This window comes from Pleurodeles waltl, chromosome 4_2, assembly GCF_031143425.1.
Source record: "Pleurodeles waltl isolate 20211129_DDA chromosome 4_2, aPleWal1.hap1.20221129, whole genome shotgun sequence".
In the NCBI taxonomy this organism is placed as follows: Eukaryota; Metazoa; Chordata; class Amphibia; order Caudata; family Salamandridae; genus Pleurodeles; species Pleurodeles waltl.
This window is the reverse complement of record NC_090443.1, coordinates 609,539,475-609,559,759: the sequence shown is the minus strand read 5'-3', so window position 1 is coordinate 609,559,759 and position 20,285 is coordinate 609,539,475. Positions and strand designations below refer to the sequence as shown.

At 41.8% G+C, this 20,285-nt stretch overlaps 1 protein-coding gene across 4 annotated transcripts in view; it reads right to left on the bottom strand.

Annotated features, from left to right (window-relative positions):
* CDC14A (cell division cycle 14A) overlaps positions 1–20,285 on the bottom strand; it is a 332,599-nt gene that overhangs the window by 197,751 nt on the left and 114,563 nt on the right. The window lies entirely within an intron of this gene.

Here is a 20,285-nt window from a genome sequence, read left to right as displayed (position 1 = left end):
GAACAGCCTGATTTTGGCTTCTGTAGTAATATACATTTCTGAAGTTTCTGGAGGAAAAGCAGAGATTAGTCCACCAATGGGATTTGCTCCTTTTACTGGAAACGGTAAATTTTAACATCACCACACAACTGAAAATCAGGCCTTTAAAGTTCATCTCTAATGCGTTAAAGTCAAAAGCTCTGCTGATGTCGGAGAACAGAGTTTAAATCTTTTGCTTGGACATGCAGGATTTTCTTGTGTAAAATGTTTTGATTCTACAAGCAGTTGTGCTTCCCAAGCACCAGAAATCAGTAAATATCATTCTTTGAATGTATACTTTAATTTGTTGTTTGCTTGAGAAATTGGATAGTGAACTTTTTTGGCATTCTGCAAGTATATGGAAATAATTCGGATTAACTTGCATCTTTCAACGGTAATGTGTACATTTATTTACAGGTAGTTCGTCAAATAATTTTGTGTACAGATAAGATTTTATAACAGTTTAAATCTAAAATCATCAGTTTAGCAGATTCTCAGAGACAGTTTGTGTTTTGAAAGGACAACAGGGGTATGTCCTATAAATCCCAGTCTGAAATATTTGAATTGCCTTGAAAGCTAAAGCTTCAAATTTAATATATTAAGGGTTTAACAGCCGTAAACACCCGTTTCAACCTTCGGTAACTTAAAATAGATATTTACTGTAACAGATCATTAATTTGAAGCACCATTCATGCATAGGGCACCCATAAGTGTTTCGACCAGTAATATTAATGGGAAAACAGCAATTTTTTTAAGAGATTGGGAGGAAATGGTTGTATTAAAAAAAAAAAACACAACTTGTTTGAAGGTGGTTGCTGTTGAATGGGTGATTCAATGTGACTTTTTTTAGCCGAACCGTGTTTCATTGAATGGTGGCTTAAGCAATGTCATTCTGTTTCCATCCATCCTGGAAATAGTGGAAGAATATGGGATTTAGAAAGGCCGTGAATTCCAGGTTAGTTCACCAGTCAGAGCCATAACAGGGCGTTGAGTTCAGGAGGAAAAAGGGGGTCAGGATAGTCTGGGCATTAAGTAGAGATTGAAATAAACTTTTAGAGTAGCTTTATCAAAGAAACGCTAAGTTTAATAAACGTACAAAACGCGTCACGTTCGCAGTTTGTCAAACAAAACTTTTTTTATGATGTGGGTCAGAAAAACGTCTAAGAATATATTGCAAGGAAGGGCTTGAGTGTTACCTCCTTCCCAAGTGAACTATCACAACTTTGACAAATTCCGCTTTTAAAAACGCCAGTGGTCCAGATTCTTGTGAATACAATACATTCTTTAAAATGTGTATTCTGAGGGAATGCTCAAACTTGTTTGTGGGACTTTTTGACACACGGGATGTGTATGTGGTGCCAATAAATATGCACTTATTAAAATCAGTTCATTTTTTCAATAGCATTTTCAGGTATTGACCGCCTCATTTACGTTTCTCTACAACAGAATGACCAGGTTAACATTTCAGGGCAAATAAAGTGAATAGAAACACATTATTTATGATTCTTGTGCATATATGATGATCAGCAGACATTTATTGTATCCAAAGAACTGACAGTTTTAATCAACTGTGGCCGTTATTCTGTCTCAACCGCCTCCACACTTCACTCAACTGTATCCTCCTTAAAATGAACATAAGAGGAATCCGCGTCCAAACTTACTGACCAGAACATATGGCCCTGCCTTGTCCGCCACCATTAATTCCCCGATTCATCCATCCGCACCTAAAAAGCTTTCCTTTTCTTGTCAACTTCACTTTCCAATCCACGATTTGGTACCCTGCTGCATCCCCTGAGAGCTAATGTTCCCCTCCGGCAATGAGAGTGAGGCATGATGGCAGCTATTAACTTTTGAAATAAATAAAGAAAATGCAATTAAAAGGTTGCATAGATGTTTTTGGTGAGACTGCAGTATGATTAACAACTGCGCTAATAATTGTCCTTTCTAATGGCTCTCCTCTGGGTCAGAGCTTAGGAACTGGAGTTCTGTTTGGGAGGTTTGGAGGAGGCCACACACCATTGGCAGGGGCTGAACATTAACCAGATAGTTAGCAAAATCTGTCAGAGTTTTAAAAAGATAAGACAGTTCATAGCAACCATTCGCGATGTGAAACAGCAGTGGGGCGTTGGATGGCGCAACATTTGTTCCAGCTCCAACCGAATCATTAAAATAATTATTCATCTGTTTTTGAATGAGTTTGTTCGGTGAAACGGGTGTCTCCATTCAAAAATCGGGAGCCTACCAAGTAAATGCACGCACTATTTAGTGAACCACATCCAAAGTGCCTTTATTTTTACACAGTGTTCTCGAGTCTCACAGTCAGGACCAATTATTCTAATATTAAAGTTCAGGGGCGTAAAAAAATGTTCCCTCAGCCGGTGCGCATTCCCCCGCCCCTACCCCCGGCCCGCCAAGCTCAGTACCTGGCCTGTGCTGGTCCGGAGCCCCCCCCCCCCACCCCCGGCCCGCCAAGCTCAGTACCTGGCCTGTGCTGGTCCGGAGCCACCCCCACCCCCGGCCCTCCAAGCTCAGTACCTGGCCTGTGCTGGTCCGGAGCCCCCCCCCCCGGCACAATATTGGCGATGGCATAATGCAGGCAATTCTAGTCAGACTGAGGGCATAGATGGAATGATTCCCACACATGGTAAAATTATGTGTTGTGCAAAGTACGCATCTGTGGCAAAATCTGGCCAAAGGATAATTGTGGTAATTTAGTAAATTGTAGCAATGTATGGCATTATGTAATGCCCACCTATAGTAAGTGGATGGTCCTAGGATAATGATGTTAATTATGTCAATGAACAGGTGAAAGTCTGAAATGTCATCCAAGCTTTAATTACCAAAAGGCATTTGATTAGGTATAGAATGTCTGCCTCCGATGGCATCATGAGGCATAATCTGGAATCATCAGCATACCCCTAGATGGACATACTATACACCCCTGATCTCCACATACCATAAATTCTCCCGGGGATCCAACATTTAAAAAACAAACAAAAAAAAAAAAAAACAGAAAACTGAACAAGTCTCTGGGGCTCCTCACATGCCACAGCAAGGGAACAGATGAACCCAACAAGGAAATCCAAGAACCCAGAGGGTAAAGATATAAAAACAAACGTCCCTTTAAAAGCACATTTGACCAGCTAGTTTGAGCAGCAGTGCCCCCTCACAAACCGTAGTAAATGATGCTGAGACAGATGCCTTCCTTGCCCAGCCCTCAATAACAACCAGAAGTACATCTAACCGCACCCAAAGAGCGGCAGTCTCAAGCCTGCGGCAAAGACAAAAGCCTGACTGCTGAAGTTGCCTTACAACTCAGAGAATAAAAAGGATCCTTAAAATGGCAGCCAATTATGAGAATAGGTGGCTGTTTTTTGGAGATCATACCGAACCAAAGTCTGGCAAGCAAAAACACTTAAATGTCTCCCCACACAGGAAAAGCACGGTGAACCAAGTCTCAGAGCCCACATAGTTAGGATTAGAAATTTACTCCTTGATTGGTGAAATTCTACCAAGACCAAGATGTGACAATATCAGAGGCATGCACACGAAGTCACGTAGATAAAATTGGCACAATTAGCAGCAACCTCAGAGAGTACATTGGGTTTATGAAATTTCTTTTCAGTACTTTCCCCGTGACGAAAGGTTATATCATGCATGTCCTAACGATGTGAACAAAAAAACATTACATCTAAGACCATGTTCTCTTGTCAGCAAAGTAAAACAAATGAACCGTCAATGGGATTAGTTAATGGAACTATCTTTATGACAGGGTGAGGTTCCCAAACAGCAACACTTCCTAAACGAAAAAGCCACACATCAGCAATTAATACAGTGATGTCAACAAAGTAAATACATAAATTAATGACAAGCTTCGGGGTCATTTCACATATGTGAAATAACGAACTGATTAACTGATACATCGATACCAAAATCTAATGGAACACAAACGAGACAATGTAACAATTCTGCAAAGGCCATGTTGTCCAGGCCGGACAATCACACACTAGGAGAAACACAAGAAAGCAAATAATAGAAGATAACCCAAGGCCCACTCATTTTAAGCTATTCTTATTGTACCTTTTTAAAGAAATGACTACATGAATATTCCAGGCTGCTAAAGGTTTTTTTAAGCCAGACCCACTAAAGTCCACAAACATTACGTGTCCCATCAAAAACACACATAATGGCAGAACAGAGTTTTCGTTATAAATTATAGAATGGAGCATAATACTCTTATTATGGGTATGTGTCAAACAAACAGATACAATTAGTATCGTTGATAAACCATGAAATCTACTCAATCTACATAAAATCTATACGACAAAATATATAATTAATTATCCAGGAAAAACATTAAAAGAATATCTGGGGGGTAAGCGGGAGTGGAAAGAGCGGTGCTTTTGAGCTGGCTCCAAGACAACAACTTTTGGCAGTCAGGACCCATGCTAGGATGAAATAGTGGTAATATTACAGATGGCATCCTTGGTGTGCAACACTTAGTCAGCCGTAGAAATTTTAACAATAGCAAGAGATCAGATGGAATTGAACAGCCCTAGAGAACTCAGCCCTGTGAAACACTAAAGGCCCATTCCACCTTGTACACTTAAAAACCAAGACTCAGACAGCAGCTGTCAAACCTAACAAAATTGCTAAGTTGTCTGAAAGTCCTTCACCGGAGTTATGAACTGTTTACTTGGGCATGGATCCTATTCAAAGGGAAGCAGCCGAACCCCTGATGTAGGAAAGTGAGGGAGACTTGTTGTAGTTGCGCTCCATATCTGTGAACTTTTGTGAAGGAAGCGAGGGTTGATGCATGTGGGGTGGCTGCTTCCTTTCACAATGACTCTGCAGGTCAGGAGAATCAAAACTGGGAGAGGAGACAGACTAGGCCCTGAAGTACCGCTCTCTAGCATCGGACCAACCGCTGACTGACATCACAGGCGCAGCAGCTTCATGAAAATAGAAAGGGGACAGGCACATTTACTATGGACATGAATGACATCTCATTAATAGCAGTATTATTGCGATACAGGCCAAAAATAAATAAAATAAAATATTACATGAATGATTTCAGATTTATACTGCTATGGTCTCAGATTTATACTGCTCAGCACTACTAAGGCCTAAAGCAGCAAAAGCAGCACAGAGAAACCAAGTAGTGCTGAATTACAGTAGACTAATAACTCTACATATAACAACTAAACAGACCTACTTACCAAAGATTGCACATCTATAATAATACGAGATTACTAGCTCTGCATTAATACCTACACTGGCACCAATCACCCAGCCTCCTAAACAGAGCCACCTGCACGTCGTCAGCACCAGAAGATGACAAGGAATTAAACAATACAAATTTATTTTCTCTCCATAATTTAAAGATGGTGAATCACTCCAAGCTGCGCACAAAGAATAATAATACAAATAAAGAATAATCAATGACAGCTCGTCAGATAAATTGGCAGACCTTGGGAACAAAGAAATCTTGTTGTCTGCAAAAATCTGTATGCTTATTCAATTCATGAAATTACCTATTATCTTGACTTAAAAAAGAGATAAATAAAGGACTTAGCAAAAAGTTCACAAAAGGGAGGAAGGTGCAGACACCTTCGCAAAATGAAAATCGGTGCAAGGCTCAGGAGAAAAAGTCTACCAAAACTGGTGAAACAGATAGAAGCCATGCCCGATGGACTGAAAGAGTTCTAAACCAAGAAACAGAGAAAATAAGTATTCGCTGTGTTCTCTAAGGTGCAATTGTAGGTGGCAAGAAGGTGTGAAATACAACTCAAAGACAAGTTTAGAGTACCTTAGAAAACTCACAAAAAGAAAGTATTTTTCAGTGCACACAGAAGAATAAATACCATCATGTGATTAAGCACACAAAAGTTTCAGTTTTTTTTTTTTTTTTTTTTTTTTTTTTTTTTTTTTAAATCAAGATCCGACCCCTGGAATTCTAAACAAAAGAAAAATCACAGCTGTGAAGATTCAAATTCAGCCAAGAGTAAAATAAAAAACACAATTGCTCCAAATGTAATCCTAATTGTAAGGCCCATACTGCCTTGAATACTGCAAGCCTGGGCTGGTACAGACTTCTACAACACCAGCCTTTATCTTATGGTATTGAGTATCTGGCCATCGGAGGTGCATGAAGCAATATGGACCTTTCAGAAAAGGAATTAAGGCAATTTTTAAAGCATCAAAAACAACTTATTTTGAAGTCTCCTTGATAGAAAGTGCTTGGCTGTTCTAGCATTTAAAAGAATATACTGATGATGTTGATGAAAAGGATGGGAATAATGACCTTAACATATATTCAAACATCACAATGAGGGAGCAGAATTCGATCTACCAACTCATTACTGCAGACCAGGTTGGATTCATTTCCAAAAGAAAATTCACGTCACATTGAAATAAAGATTTGAAAAAGAAAGCATATAAACAAAAGCAGCAAGACAGAAGGTACCCTAATGCTAGACTCAACTTATACTAGGAACATTTTCAATTGGGAAGTGGCCATTCTAAAACCGTGTTTTGCAATAATTTAGGGAAGCAGAAGCCAATAGGTCTCTGGGAGGTTTAGTATCAATCACTTTCTACATAAGACAGGAGACCCCGTGTTGTACTTGCTATTCAATTGATAAGCACGATGGTTGTAACATGGAAGTGCAAACCCGGTCATTTTTCTTCAATCCAAAAATGATCCTTATGGCTCAACGATGAAGTTTTGCAATCTCGTTGGGAGATTTAGGTACTATAGTAATGAAAAAGTATAGTCTTGGTAGGACAGCAGCTTAGACCAGTAGTTTTAGGTGTTGGATGGATAACAGAGGGCTGATTTTAGTTATAGCATGTTAGTGGTAGTCCTTTCATTTGATGGTTGCATGAATTTCAGTGTTGAAAGATAGTTGTGCATTGAATACTACTCAAAGGCTGCGCACTATGTCTACTGAAGGAGGTTGGTCAAATGAAGGAGGCCATGACACATTTGGAAGAGACGATTGGCCATTATTCTGCGTTATGATTTTGGTCTCGTCACTGATTAGGAACACTGAAGTTTATCCAATGTGGTTTTTTTTTTATTTATTTTTTTAAGGTTCCAGTGCTTGATGGACAGAATACATTTGATGAGTGCTTAAGTTTTGAATTTGTTCCTTAGAATCAACTAGACTCCATACGTCATCTGTGTATAACAGACATTTAAGGCTTTTCATATATTTAGCAAGTGGTCTAGAGGACAGTGTGCAAGTTTAAAAGGAAGGAAGAGAATGGTGATCCTTGGGGGACACCACATAGAGTAGCAGTAGACTTTGACCAGCAGGTTTTGTTTCATTTGTTGTTTTTATCCTTATAGGAAAGATTTAACTGCTTCACTGCCAGGCCTTTTCCCCCCTCAGGTGCCAAGCCTGTTTTTTTGGCTATTTGAGGCAGCTCGCGCTTAGCCCCTAATAACTTTTTGTCCTCGTAAGCTACACATGCCAAATTTGCGTCCTTTTTTCCCCCAACATCCTAGTTATTCTAGAGCATGGGTACTCACAAACATTTTCCCAGGGGCCAAAACATATGGTCTCTGACGTGCCTGGGGGCCGCATTGATGCCAGGGCTGTGGCGGTCAAGTGGGGTGGCTCGGGGGATTGGTGGCAAGGTAGGTGTAGGAGAAGCAAATGATATACATCTAGTGGCTGAAATAAACAATGTAAAACCAGAAAACCTGGAATGAATCCCGGCTTACCCACTTTTCCAAATTGTGTGATCCTAGGCAATTGTTTAGTCTCACTTCACTCCTTTTTCTGCATTATCACATTTAAGATGACCTCGAAATACATGATTCATGGTGTGCGCTGCACAAAACCTGCCTCTATGTTTGATTTAATAAACTATAATGTTGTTAATGTATGATAGGAACCCAGACCACCGATAAAGTGCACATACCAAGCGACTGGCCTCTTCAATTTACTATTGGTTGTGTTATCAGAATAAGGGAAATAATTAATGTTTCAAAATTTATGTTTCCAAATGTATGTTTGAAAACCATCACTTTTAAAGGAATACATCTCAGTGCACTGATAAATTGTACTAAGGCAAAAAAGGTTCTGCATATTAACTAAATACACGTTTTAAATTTTAAAGAGACTGTCTTAGTTTTACACTTGTGCTGCAAGATAACTTTAGAAACGCCTTCATTTTTAAAGACAAGTGCAGGAGTCCCTAGTTACTTCCTTCTTTAATACCAATTAAGTTTGAAATAAATGACTGTGTGTATTTAATATTTTTATTGTTAGTGCAGAGTCGAGCAAACAGATGCCAGTGCTCCTGTTGCCCAAGGTGCCGCATGTAAAGGTCAGAGGGGCCTCATGAGGCCCGCGGGCCGTACTTTGAGTATCCATGTTCTAGAGGTACCCAGAGTTTGTGGGTTCCCCTGCAGGAGACCAAGATACAGTGAAAATTTTGTTTTAAAAAAATAAATGGGAAAAAAGGGCTGCAGAAGGCGGCTTGTGTTTTTTTCTCTGAAAATGGCATCAACAAAGGGTTTGCGGTGCTAAAAATCACCATCTTCCCAGCTTTCAGGAACAGAAAACCAAATTTTTCAACACAAGTTTGGCATTTTGCTGGGACATACCCCATTTTTACTATTTTTCTGTGCTTTTAGCCTCCTTCCAGTTAGTGACAGAAATGGGTGTGAAACTAATGCTGGATCCCAGACAGCTAAACATTTCTGAAACGTAGACAAAATTCTGAATTCAACAAGGGGTCACTTTTGTAGATCCTACAAGGTTTTGCTACAGAAAATAACAGCTGAAATAAATAAATATTGAAAATGAGGTTAAAAAAAAAAAGCAATTTTTCTCCATGTTTTACTCTAACTTTTTCCTGCGATATCAGAATTTTGAAAGCAATATACCATTACGTCTTCTGGCCTCTTCTGGTTGTGGGGATATATAGAGCTTGTAGGTTTATAAAGAACCCTAGGTACCCACAGCCAATAAATGAGCGGCACCCTGCAATCAGTTTTCATTCTATACCGGGTATACAGCAATTCATTTGGTGAAATATAAAGAGCAAAAAATTGGTATAAAGAAAACCTTTGTATTTCTAAAATGAGCACAAGAGAAGGTGTTAAGAAGCAGTGGTTATTTGCACATCTCTGAATTCCGGGGTGCCCATGCTAGCATGTGAATTACAGGGCATTTCTCAAAAAGACTTCTGTTTTTACACACTGTCTTACATTTGGAAGAAAAAAATGTAGAGAAAGACAAGGGGCAATAACACTTGTTTTGCTATTGTTCCCCCAAGTCTCCTGATAAAAATGGTACATCACACTTGTGTGGGTAGGCCTAGCGCCCGCGACAGGATATTCCACAAAACACAACGTGGACACATCCCATTTTCCCAAAGAAAACAGACCAGTTTTTTGCAAAGTGCCTAGTGTGGGTTTTGGCCTCTAGCTCAGCCGGCACCTAGGGAAACCTACTAAACCTGTGCATTTTTTAAAACTAGACTGGGGTGAATTGTGGGGCTCTCACGAGGTTCTGTTAACCAGAATCCTTTGCAAACCTCAATATTTGGCGTCTTCAGGACTGTAACAAAATCTTCTCCAACAAAAATAGACAGACACTCACAAACTCAAAAACTGGGTGGTATGGTTCATTTGTAGGAGCTTATTGAACAATCCACTGAATAGAGTCTCAATACAGGGAGTGCAGAATTATTAGGCAAGTTGTATTTTTGAGGATTAATTTTATTATTGAACAACAACCATGTTCTCAATGAACCCAAAAAACTCATTAATATCAAAGCTGAATATTTTTGGAAGTAGTTTTTAGTTTGTTTTTAGTTTTAGCTATGTTAGGGGGATATCTGTGTGTGCAGGTGACTATCACTGTGCATAATTATTAGGCAACTTAACAAAAAAAAATATATACCCATTTCAATTATTTATTATTACCAGTGAAACCAATATAACATCTCAACATTCACAAATATACATTTCTGACATTCAAAAACAAAACAAAAACAAATCAGTGACCAATATAGCCACCTTTCTTTGCAAGGACACTCAAAAGCCTGCCATCCATGGATTCTGTCAGTGTTTTGATCTGTTCACCATCAACATTGCGTGCAGCAGCAACCACAGCCTCCCAGACACTGTTCAGAGAGGTGTACTGTTTTCCCTCGTTGTAAATCTCACATTTGATGATGGACCACAGGTTCTCAATGGGGTTCAGATCAGGTGAACAAGGAGGCCATGTCATTAGATTTCCTTCTTTTATACCCTTTCTTGCCAGCCATGCTGTGGAGTACTTGGACGCGTGTGATGGAGCATTGTCCTGCATGAAAATCATGTTTTTCTTGAAGGATGCAGACTTCTTCCTGTACCACTGCTTGAAGAAGGTGTCTTCCAGGAACTGGCAGTAGGACTGGGAGTTGAGCTTGACTCCATCCTCAACCCGAAAAGGCACCACAAGCTCATCTTTGATGATACCAGCCCAAACCAGTACTCCACCTCCACCTTGCTGGCGTCTGAGTCGGACTGGAGCTCTCTGCCCTTTACCAATCCAGCCACGGGCCCATCCATCTGGCCCATCAAGACTCACTCTCATTTCATCAGTCCATAAAACCTTAGAAAAATCAGTCTTGAGATATTTCTTGGCCCAGTCTTGACGTTTCAGCTTGTGTGTCTTGTTCAGTGGTGGTCGTCTTTCAGCCTTTCTTACCTTGGCCATGTCTCTGAGTATTGCACACCTTGTGCTTTTAGGCACTCCAGTGATGTTGCAGCTCTGAAATATGGCCAAACTGGTGGCAAGTGGCATCGTGGCAGCTGCACGCTTGACTTTTCTCAGTTCATGGGCAGTTATTTTGCGCCTTGGTTTTTCCACACGCTTCTTGCGACCCTGTTGACTATTTTGAATGAAACGCTTGATTGTTCGATGATCACGCTTCAGAAGCTTTGCAATTTTAAGAGTGCTGCATCCCTCTGCAAGATATCTCACTATTTTTGACTTTTCTGAGCCTGTCAAGTCCTTCTTTTGACCCATTTTGCCAAAGGAAAGGAAGTTGCCTAATAATTATGCACACCTGATATAGGGTGTTGATGTCATTAGACCACACCCCTTCTCATTACAGAGATGCACATCACCTAATATGCTTAATTGGTAGTAGGCTTTCGAGCCTATACAGCTTGGAGTAAGACAACATGCATAAAGAGGATGATGTGGTCAAAATACTCATTTGCCTAATAATTCTGCACTCCCTGTATAAGATACCTGTGTCAACAGCATTATTATTATTGATCATTGTGTCTGTCTATTTTTGTTGGAGAAGATTTTGTTATAGTCCTGAAGAAGCGCAATTAGATCTGTGTGGACAAGGTAAGGCGCAAAACATGTTGACTGTTAGAGTGGCATAAGAAATAGTTAGTCTCAACCACTTTTTGTAAGAGCAAAGGGCCATCAACTCCCCTACACTCGCTTTTCTGTTTTTAATCTTGACCGACTCTCTCCGATATCAATTAAAGGAATTCTTCTAGGGGGAGTTGAGTCAATTTTAACTCCTTTTTCTCTTCACTTTTCTTTGTGCGTTCTGCCCAGCAGTTTGGCTTAGTGACCCCAATGGGGGTCCTGTCAGACATTGCAGCACCAGTCTGGCGTGGAGCAAGCCCAATGATGAGACTTGAGGGCCTTTGCTTCTAAGGGAACCATACTTGTCACTGGTGTCGCTTCTTTGGAACAGTGTACCTTTTGTGATAAGACAGGATATGATAAAGGAGGACGTACACTGGACCAGTTAACCTCCTTGTCCCCGTTGTTTTGTGAACTTGTGGATTTTTCTACATGGCAACGTCCCAAAGTCCAAAAAGTGCAGCCCTCACCATTCCAAGTGGGACGATTTTGGGAGTTAGCCAAGCTTTCATGGCCCACATGTAAAACCAAAACCCAAAATAATCAAATGTCCTCTTGCTTGCCATGGGATAAGATGTTTTAGTGTGCGGGTGGGAGCTGAAAGATTGTTACCACCTTCAGTTGGGGTGGGGGCATAACCAGGCCGATACTGGTTGGTAGCCACCACCCCACTTTTTTTTCCCTAATTCCCTGGCATCTAGTGGACTTTCCGACCTCGGGTGTGGATCGGGGGTAATTGCCCCATCTGCCCACTGGTATAACAACTTTGGCCCCAGTTATTTGCTTTGCAAATTTATTTTACATGAAATTGGCGCAAAAAAAATAAAACAAATTCCCCGGGCCTAGTAGTTTCTGCCCCCCCTTGGGGGCAGATCGGCCTAACAGAAATAGGCCGACCTGCCCCCACGAGGGGCAGAAATAGCCTAAAATAAATTTATCCCCAGGGGAACGACCCTAGTTTAAGGGGTCGCTGCCCTTGCGTGAAATTGAAGCAAAAAAAAAAAAACACAAATCCCTGGTGTCTAGTGTTTTCTGCCCCACCTTGGGGGCAGATTGGCCAAATAAAAATAGGCCGATCTGCCCCCAAGTGGGGCAGAAATGGTCTAAATACAATTTGACCCCCAGGGGAGCAACCCTTGCCTATGGGGTCGCTCCCCACATAAAACAATAAAGTAAACAAAAACAACAAAATATCCCTGGTGTCAAGGGGTTTCTGGCCCCCTCTGGGAGCAGATCGGCCTAATTATAATAATTAAAATATGTTGCCCCCCTGGGGAGCGGCCCTTGCCGAAGGGGGTGCTCCCCTTATACATAAATGTATTTTAAAAAAAATCCCTGGTGCCTAGTGGGCATTTCTGCTGCCCGATCATATCGCGATCGGGCAGTAGAAATGCTTGCAGAGACATGAAAGGGGTGTGTGTGGGTGGGCTAGCGCTCCCCCCTTGGGCCAGGTGCAGGACAAGCTAGGCTTGTCCTTGGCGCATGGCAACCGTGGCAGAGGGCGAACTCCGGTCGTCCAAGGCACCCGAGGGGTTAAACCACTCCCATGCTTTTCCAGTAATATTAAACCAGTGTTTCAGGCGGTTTATGAGTGTTTCCTGATCTACAATGTGGAATGCAGCTGCAAGGTCTAGTTTGATGAGAGCTTCTGGGTGATTTTGGTCTCTTAAGGTTAGTGCGTTTTCTTCGATGTTCATCACTGTGGTTTAAGTAACGCTTAGCAGGCCAAATCCAGATTGTGTGTTTACCTGAAGATTGTTGGATTGTATGTATTTCTGGAGTTGTCTTGCTAGCTCTGCTTTAATGACTTTCAATGGGAAAGAGTGTTGAGATGGGTAGAGGCTGCTTGGAGCAGATGCATCGAAGATCATTTTTTTGAGTAAGAGTATGACATGTTTTAGAGCATTGGGGAAGGGACTTCTTTTGATGCAGGCAATAGTTTAATCTAAGGCTGTAATGTTCACATTTATGAGTTTGACAACCATGCATCTGCACATCCAGCCTTAATTCAGGTGCTCTAATTTTTATACTTTTTTAATGAGGTCTTTGATGATGTTACTTGAAAGCTAACTTTCAAACTGAGGGGCAGATGGATGAATTAGAACAAATAGGATGTAAAAAGCACAACACTGATTAAAGAATTCATAGATGAAGAGGCTATGGAGTAAATTAAATAGATGAAAAAATAGATAAAATATCAAAAGATCTAAACGTATGACATCAGAAAAGTAGCCCATCCTAAAGCCAGAGGAGCATGGACACACTCCAATAGATGGGAGTGCTAGACCACTGGGCAGACTGAAGAATAGTATCTTGTGGGTTATGGTACCCTAAAGTCTGAGGAGAGAAACCCAATGCACCATCTATAAAAAAACGTGGATAGAAACTTGAGCTGGTGGTTTGAAGACGAGGAGTGGAGGGAGATCCTGAAATTCTAGCATAACAGCACATAACTGGTTATTTACAACAGTATCCAATGAATATACTGGTGTACTGACACCACAATTAGGTCATTCTCCTAAAAATACTGAAGAAAATGGGACAATAGGACTTGCACATTTTGTGGGAATGGCCAGGTTGAATGTTGCACATTTTGTGGGAATGGCCAGGTTGAATGTTTTAATTGTTAAAAATCTTCAATTAATTTAAGGCTACACTGAAGTCAGAACCAATCATAACAGTAGAGCCTTAGTCAAGATTGCGTAGCGAAGAAAGCTACAAAGTGGAGGCAAACTGCACTGACAAGGGTTATGATGAGACAAAGGAAACAGACCCTAAAATATGTATAGGTAGTAAAACAATCTCATGATAGAGACCACAGAACATAAGAGTGTATTGCCTTACTTTATGGGGTAGGGTGTGGGATGACATTCCAGACTGGAATGCCTTTACTGAGGCACAGCCGGTAACTACACTCAATACTACTTAGGACTAGATTAGTGTTGTAACTAATAGACATTAAAAACAGTAGACTGCCTAGGCAATCGGGTTAAAGGGAGCTTAGATTAAAATTTGGAATAATATCCAATGTTGTGGTATGGTATATGAGGCAAGCTGTCTCAACAAATAAAGGCGTAGCAAATGAAGCAATTATCACATTTGTTCTTATCATCCCAATCCCCTCACCCAACTCATGATGTAATAGGCAGGCAGTGTTGTCCCATAGGGAATATTGATGAGGACCCATTCTAGTAAGGAAATATTTTTCAGAGTTTGTTTCATTGGTAAACTCTGCTGTATTATAACTAATATCTATTACTGCTGAAATTTTAGTGGCACTTGTGTAGCTATTCTCTTCAAAATGTTTTAAACCATTAAGAGGCAAATCACACTATTGTTAGGACTACACCCTAGACATGATGACAATAAAGACTCTAATGAACAAACACATTTATGCAACTTAAGAGTTCGACAATGACAATAATTGTTATGCCCACAGTCTTGACTGAGAAGAAAGTGGCGTAGGAAGGAAATGGAGGTACTAATGAGAATAGAAATGGTGCTCAGATAGTTATGAAATTAAAATTCCCAGCAAAAGGCAAATTAAAAAAAAATCATGGGAATGCATTCAGAAAGAAAAAACAAATCTGAAAAATCTAAATAATAACGTGGAAAACGAAAATATCTCCATTAAATATGGAGAGGGAGAAAGTGGCACAGGTGCTGACTGAAGTACAAAAATAAACCTGGACTCTTCTGAAACACAGTTAAACAGTTAAAGTCCTGATCATTGTATAAAAGTGGGTACTACAGAGAGAGAGTGGGAATTAACTCCCTCATGCCCCTTTATGAGAAAAACTAACTGTGATGTACAGATCTGTTTTACTTGTTAGCATGGATACAGCAAGTGACCCAATTCTGAACAGATGCCATCAATCTAGGGAAGGCACTATTGGGGAGCAGTCTCCCACTGACCTAGGAAAAGTCTCAATCTATGGGCCCTGATAATTCAATTGTAGTGGTTAGATGCTGGAACCATGTAACCAACAATTTAATATGAGACATCGACTGTCAAGAAGCCATATCACTGTGTGGTGTCCATATTAGCAGATCATCCTGAGATACAGATTAATCTATCAGCTGAATCTAGGGTTTAGTGGAGTGTTTCCCCAGATATGTCAAGTTTCAGGGGTCACCAAGTAATATGAGAGACAAGACTGCATTGTTCCCTGCTGACCAGGAATACCGGGTACTGCGTCTGTAATTGAAATTGGACCCCTCAAAGATTCTCCAGGGTAGATTGGTTGAGCAATCAAAGTCTAGCTAATGGGAGATGGTGTGATGTTTAACACCATAAATAGTACAACATGAGTTCACATTAAGTATGGCAGGGGAGATATGGCATAGAGGTCTAAAGGGAAGAGAGTTCCAAAGGTGACGTCCAAGTGAGAGAAACAATAGTACACAAGAAGCAGTGCAAGGGAACTTAGGACCCACAAAGCGTGTTGGTTTGCAGAGTGAAGTCTGGGCAAAATGTGAATTAGGGACTTCTGTGAATAGCTTTAAGGATTAGGGTGAGGACTGTGTATTTTGCCCTTAGATTGGCAGACAGCCAACCTATCTGGCGCATATGCATTTTCCAAGGTACCTTCACACCTTAAGAATGCCAGCCTATCTGGTGGCTTTATTTACTATGCCACATTTCCTCTTTAGCCTACAAGTCTGAAAGTAGAATGCCAATCTAAAAGGAATTATAGTGCATCTGGGTTACCATCTTGTCAGAGCAAACCACAAATAGAAACAATGAGAAGGCGCCAGGCGTATGTGTCACCACTACGGACTGCATGATCGAAGAGGGCACTAATTCTGAAATCGGCATCTAAAGAGTGATCTCTAATGAAGGTATGTGAACTTAGTCAGTCCTACTGCCAAAAAGTGAAATTTTGTGGAAAACAAGAAAAAATGCTCTTGCGCCATTATGAGTGCATGAATCCCTCCAGGAATGACTGCTTAAAATCCATTAGGAAACAGAAATCTTGGACGGTGTTCAGTGTTTCACAGTCCTCATTCAGTACACAATTAAGACTTAGGGTCTGATTTGGATCCTGGTGGAGGGAGTACTCTGTCACAAACATGACTGATATCCTGTCCGCCGTATTACGATCCCTGAAGGCTATAATGGAATATTACAGTATGGCAGATGGGATATCCGTCACGTTTGTGATAGAGTAAGCCCCTCTGCCAGGATCTAAATCAGGTCCTTAGCCATGCCCATATACTAACAAACCACGTGGTGTGCTTGTAATTAAGGTAGGGTTTCCTGAATGTAAATTGATAGGTCTAAAAGAAATAAAAGAGGGGCTTGCACATGGGCGTCTACAGAAACGTTTTCAGGTGGGGCATAATTTTAACGTCTGTGGCATCCGGGACTGTTTTTGGCGGGGCCGCAGCTGTACTAGTGCAGCGGCCTTAGTGTTACGCTGCACTGTGAACCTGCACACCAGGCTGTACCTAAAGCCAGAAGAATGGGTGGGCAAGCACCCCCCGCTCCCCCTTCACCCACTCCACTCCGTTGACGCCCATGCGCTTGCAGGATTATAGAGAAACATGAAATGATCTTGGTAGGTACCAAATTTAGCTTTGTACAGGATTGAAGCATTAAGAGTCTGGAGATTATTTTTTACTACATACACAGCTAGAGATTGTATTTACTAAATAAGTCACTTTCTATGTCAAACATCACATGAACAGAGGCTTTGGCACAATTGTAAAAAGGATAATCTGACAATGGTTGCCACGTTTGAGAGACCTAAGCAAATACACATTTTCTTGATAACACAACTGGGCAGTGAGCATGACTGATAAGGTAATTTCTATATGCACCAACAGCATTCAAAGAGTGCTTAAAGCTATCTACCTTTTTGACTGAATGAACCAGGTGAAAACATTCACCACTGGTAAACAGAGGCAAGAGCCGGTTCAAAAATGCACACCAAGAAGATTCAGCTTGCACAAAATCAAGACACCCAACGATTCTTAACCCCCTTCACCATGAGGGCTCAAGCCTGCTACTCTGTGAGAGACAAGTGCCCACACTGAATAATTTGATCATTCAATGGGAGTGCGCAAGTACAGAGACACTTCTAGTAGTATGCTTCAGTAAGGAATGACTATCTCAGGGTTGCCAGAAAAGGCATCACAATCATCCACTTGAAAAGTCACTTTTTAGAATGTTCAAGACATACTATTTGATTGTCAAACAACATGGAGATTGACTATCTGCTCTAGTGATATAATGTTGTCAGTGATAGTTGTCACGGATGTGTTATTATCCAATGAGAAAATAGCTTGTAATGACAACTTTGGTAAAAAAGTACTGGAATGTTTGTGAAAACAAATACTGGAATGTGCCCTTTACTTTTAGGCTTTTGGTATAAGCTAACGATAATGCATTAATCTTTTTATAAATTCGTGGGGCTTTTGCTTGAATTCTAAGCATCACACTATGTGCGTTTTTCCCCCAATTATAAGCAGGTAAAGCACTTTCAACCTTAATGTTATATTTAAATACCTCGAGTTGGTGCTTTTTCGTTTATGTTTATCAAGCGAAGGTAAAATAAAGAGCGTCCATTTTCACACAGATATTTAACTCTACAACTGGGCAAATCATTGGTCTGTGAGCAGCTTTCTGTTCTTTGTTTCTCATTGTTCACAATGATAAACAAAGGCTTCATAAATCTGTAATTCAACATTTGTAGGAAGTTGGCTCTGTATGTGCTATTTCAAAGTAAGGAATAGCATGCACAGAGTCCAAGGGTTCCCCTTAGAGGTAAAATAGTGGTAAAAATAGATAATACTAATGCTCTATTTTGTGGTAGTGTGGTCGAGCAGTAGGCTTATCCAAGGAGTAGTGTTAAGCATTTGTTGTACGTACACAGACAATAAATGAGGTACACACACTCAGAGACAAATCCAGCCAATAGGTTTTTGTATAGAAAAATATCTTTTCTTAGTTTATTTTAAGAACCACAGGTTCAAATTTTACATGTAATATCTCATTCGAAAGGTATTGCAGGTAAGTACTTTAGGAACTTCAAATCATCAAAATTGCATGTATACTTTTCAAGTTATTGACAAATAGCTGTTTTAAAAGTGGACACTTAGTGCAATTTTCACAGTTCCTAGGGGAGGTAAGTATTTGTTAGGTTAACCAGGTAAGTAAGACACTTACAGGGCTCAGTTCTTGGTCCAAGGTAGCCCACCGTTGGGGGTTCAGAGCAACCCCAAAGTCACCACACCAGCAGCTCAGGGCCGGTCAGGTGCAGAGTTCAAAGTGGTGCCCAAAACACATAGGCTAGAATGGAGAGAAGGGGGTGCCCCGGTTCCGGCCTGCTTGCAGGTAAGTACCCGCGTCTTCGGAGGGCAGACCAGGGGGGTTTTGTAGGGCACCGGGGGGGACACAAGCCCACACAGAAATTTCACCCTCAGCAGCGCGGGGGCGGCCGGGTGCAGTGTAGGAACAGGCGTCGGGTTCGCAATGTTAGTCTATGAGAGATCTCGGGATCTCTTCAGCGCTGCAGGCAGGCAAGGGGGGGATTCCTCGGGGAAACCTCCACTTGGGTAAGGGAGAGGGACTCCTGGGGGTCACTTCTCCAGTGAAAGTCCGGTCCTTCAGGTCCTGGGGGCTGCGGGTGCAGGGTCTCTCCCAGGCGTCGGGACTTTAGGTTCAAAGAGTCGCGGTCAGGGGAAGCCTCGGGATTCCCTCTGCAGGCGGCGCTGTGGGGGCTCAGGGGGGACAGGTTTTGGTACTCACAGTATCAGAGTAGTCCTGGGGTCCCTCCTGAGGTGTCGGATCTCCACCAGCCGAGTCGGGGTCGCCGGGTGCAGTGTTGCAAGTCTCACGCTTCTTGCGGGGAGCTTGCAGGGTTCTTTAAAGCTGCTGGAAACAAAGTTGCAGCTTTTCTTGGAGCAGGTCCGCTGTCCTCGGGAGTTTCTTGTCTTTTCGAAGCAGGGGCAGTCCTCAGAGGATGTCGAGGTCGCTGGTCCCTTTGGAAGGCGTCGCTGGAGCAGGATCTTTGGAAGGCAGGAGACAGGCCGGTGAGTTTCTGGAGCCAAGGCAGTTGTCGTCTTCTGGTCTTCCGCTGCAGGGGTTTTCAGCTAGGCAGTCCTTCTTCTTGTAGTTGCAGGAATCTAATTTTCTAGGGTTCAGGGTAGCCCTTAAATACTAAATTTAAGGGCGTGTTTAGGTCTGGGGGGTTAGTAGCCAATGGCTACTAGCCCTGAGGGTGGGTACACCCTCGTTGTGCCTCCTCCCAAGGGGAGGGGGTCACAATCCTAACCCTATTGGGGGAATCCTCCATCTGCAAGATGGAGGATTTCTAAAAGTCAGAGTCACCTCAGCTCAGGACACCTTAGGGGCTGTCCTGACTGGCCAGTGACTCCTCCTTGTTTTTCTCATTATTTTCTCCGGCCTTGCCGCCAAAAGTGGGGCCTGGCCGGAGGGGGCGGGCAACTCCACTAGCTGGAGTGTCCTGCTGGGTTGGCACAAAGGAGGTGAGCCTTTGAGGCTCACCGCCAGGTGTGACAATTCCTGCCTGGGGGAGGTGTTAGCATCTCCACCCAGTGCAGGCTTTGTTACTGGCCTCAGAGTGACAAAGGCACTCTCCCCATGGGGCCAGCAACATGTCTCGGTTTGTGGCAGGCTGCTAAAACTAGTCAGCCTACACAGATAGTCGGTTAAGTTTCAGGGGGCACCTCTAAGGTGCCCTCTGGGGTGTATTTTACAATAAAATGTACACTGGCATCAGTGTGCATTTATTGTGCTGAGAAGTTTGATACCAAACTTCCCAGTTTTCAGTGTAGCCATTATGGTGCTGTGGAGTTCGTGTTTGACAAACTCCCAGACCATATACTCTTATGGCTACCCTG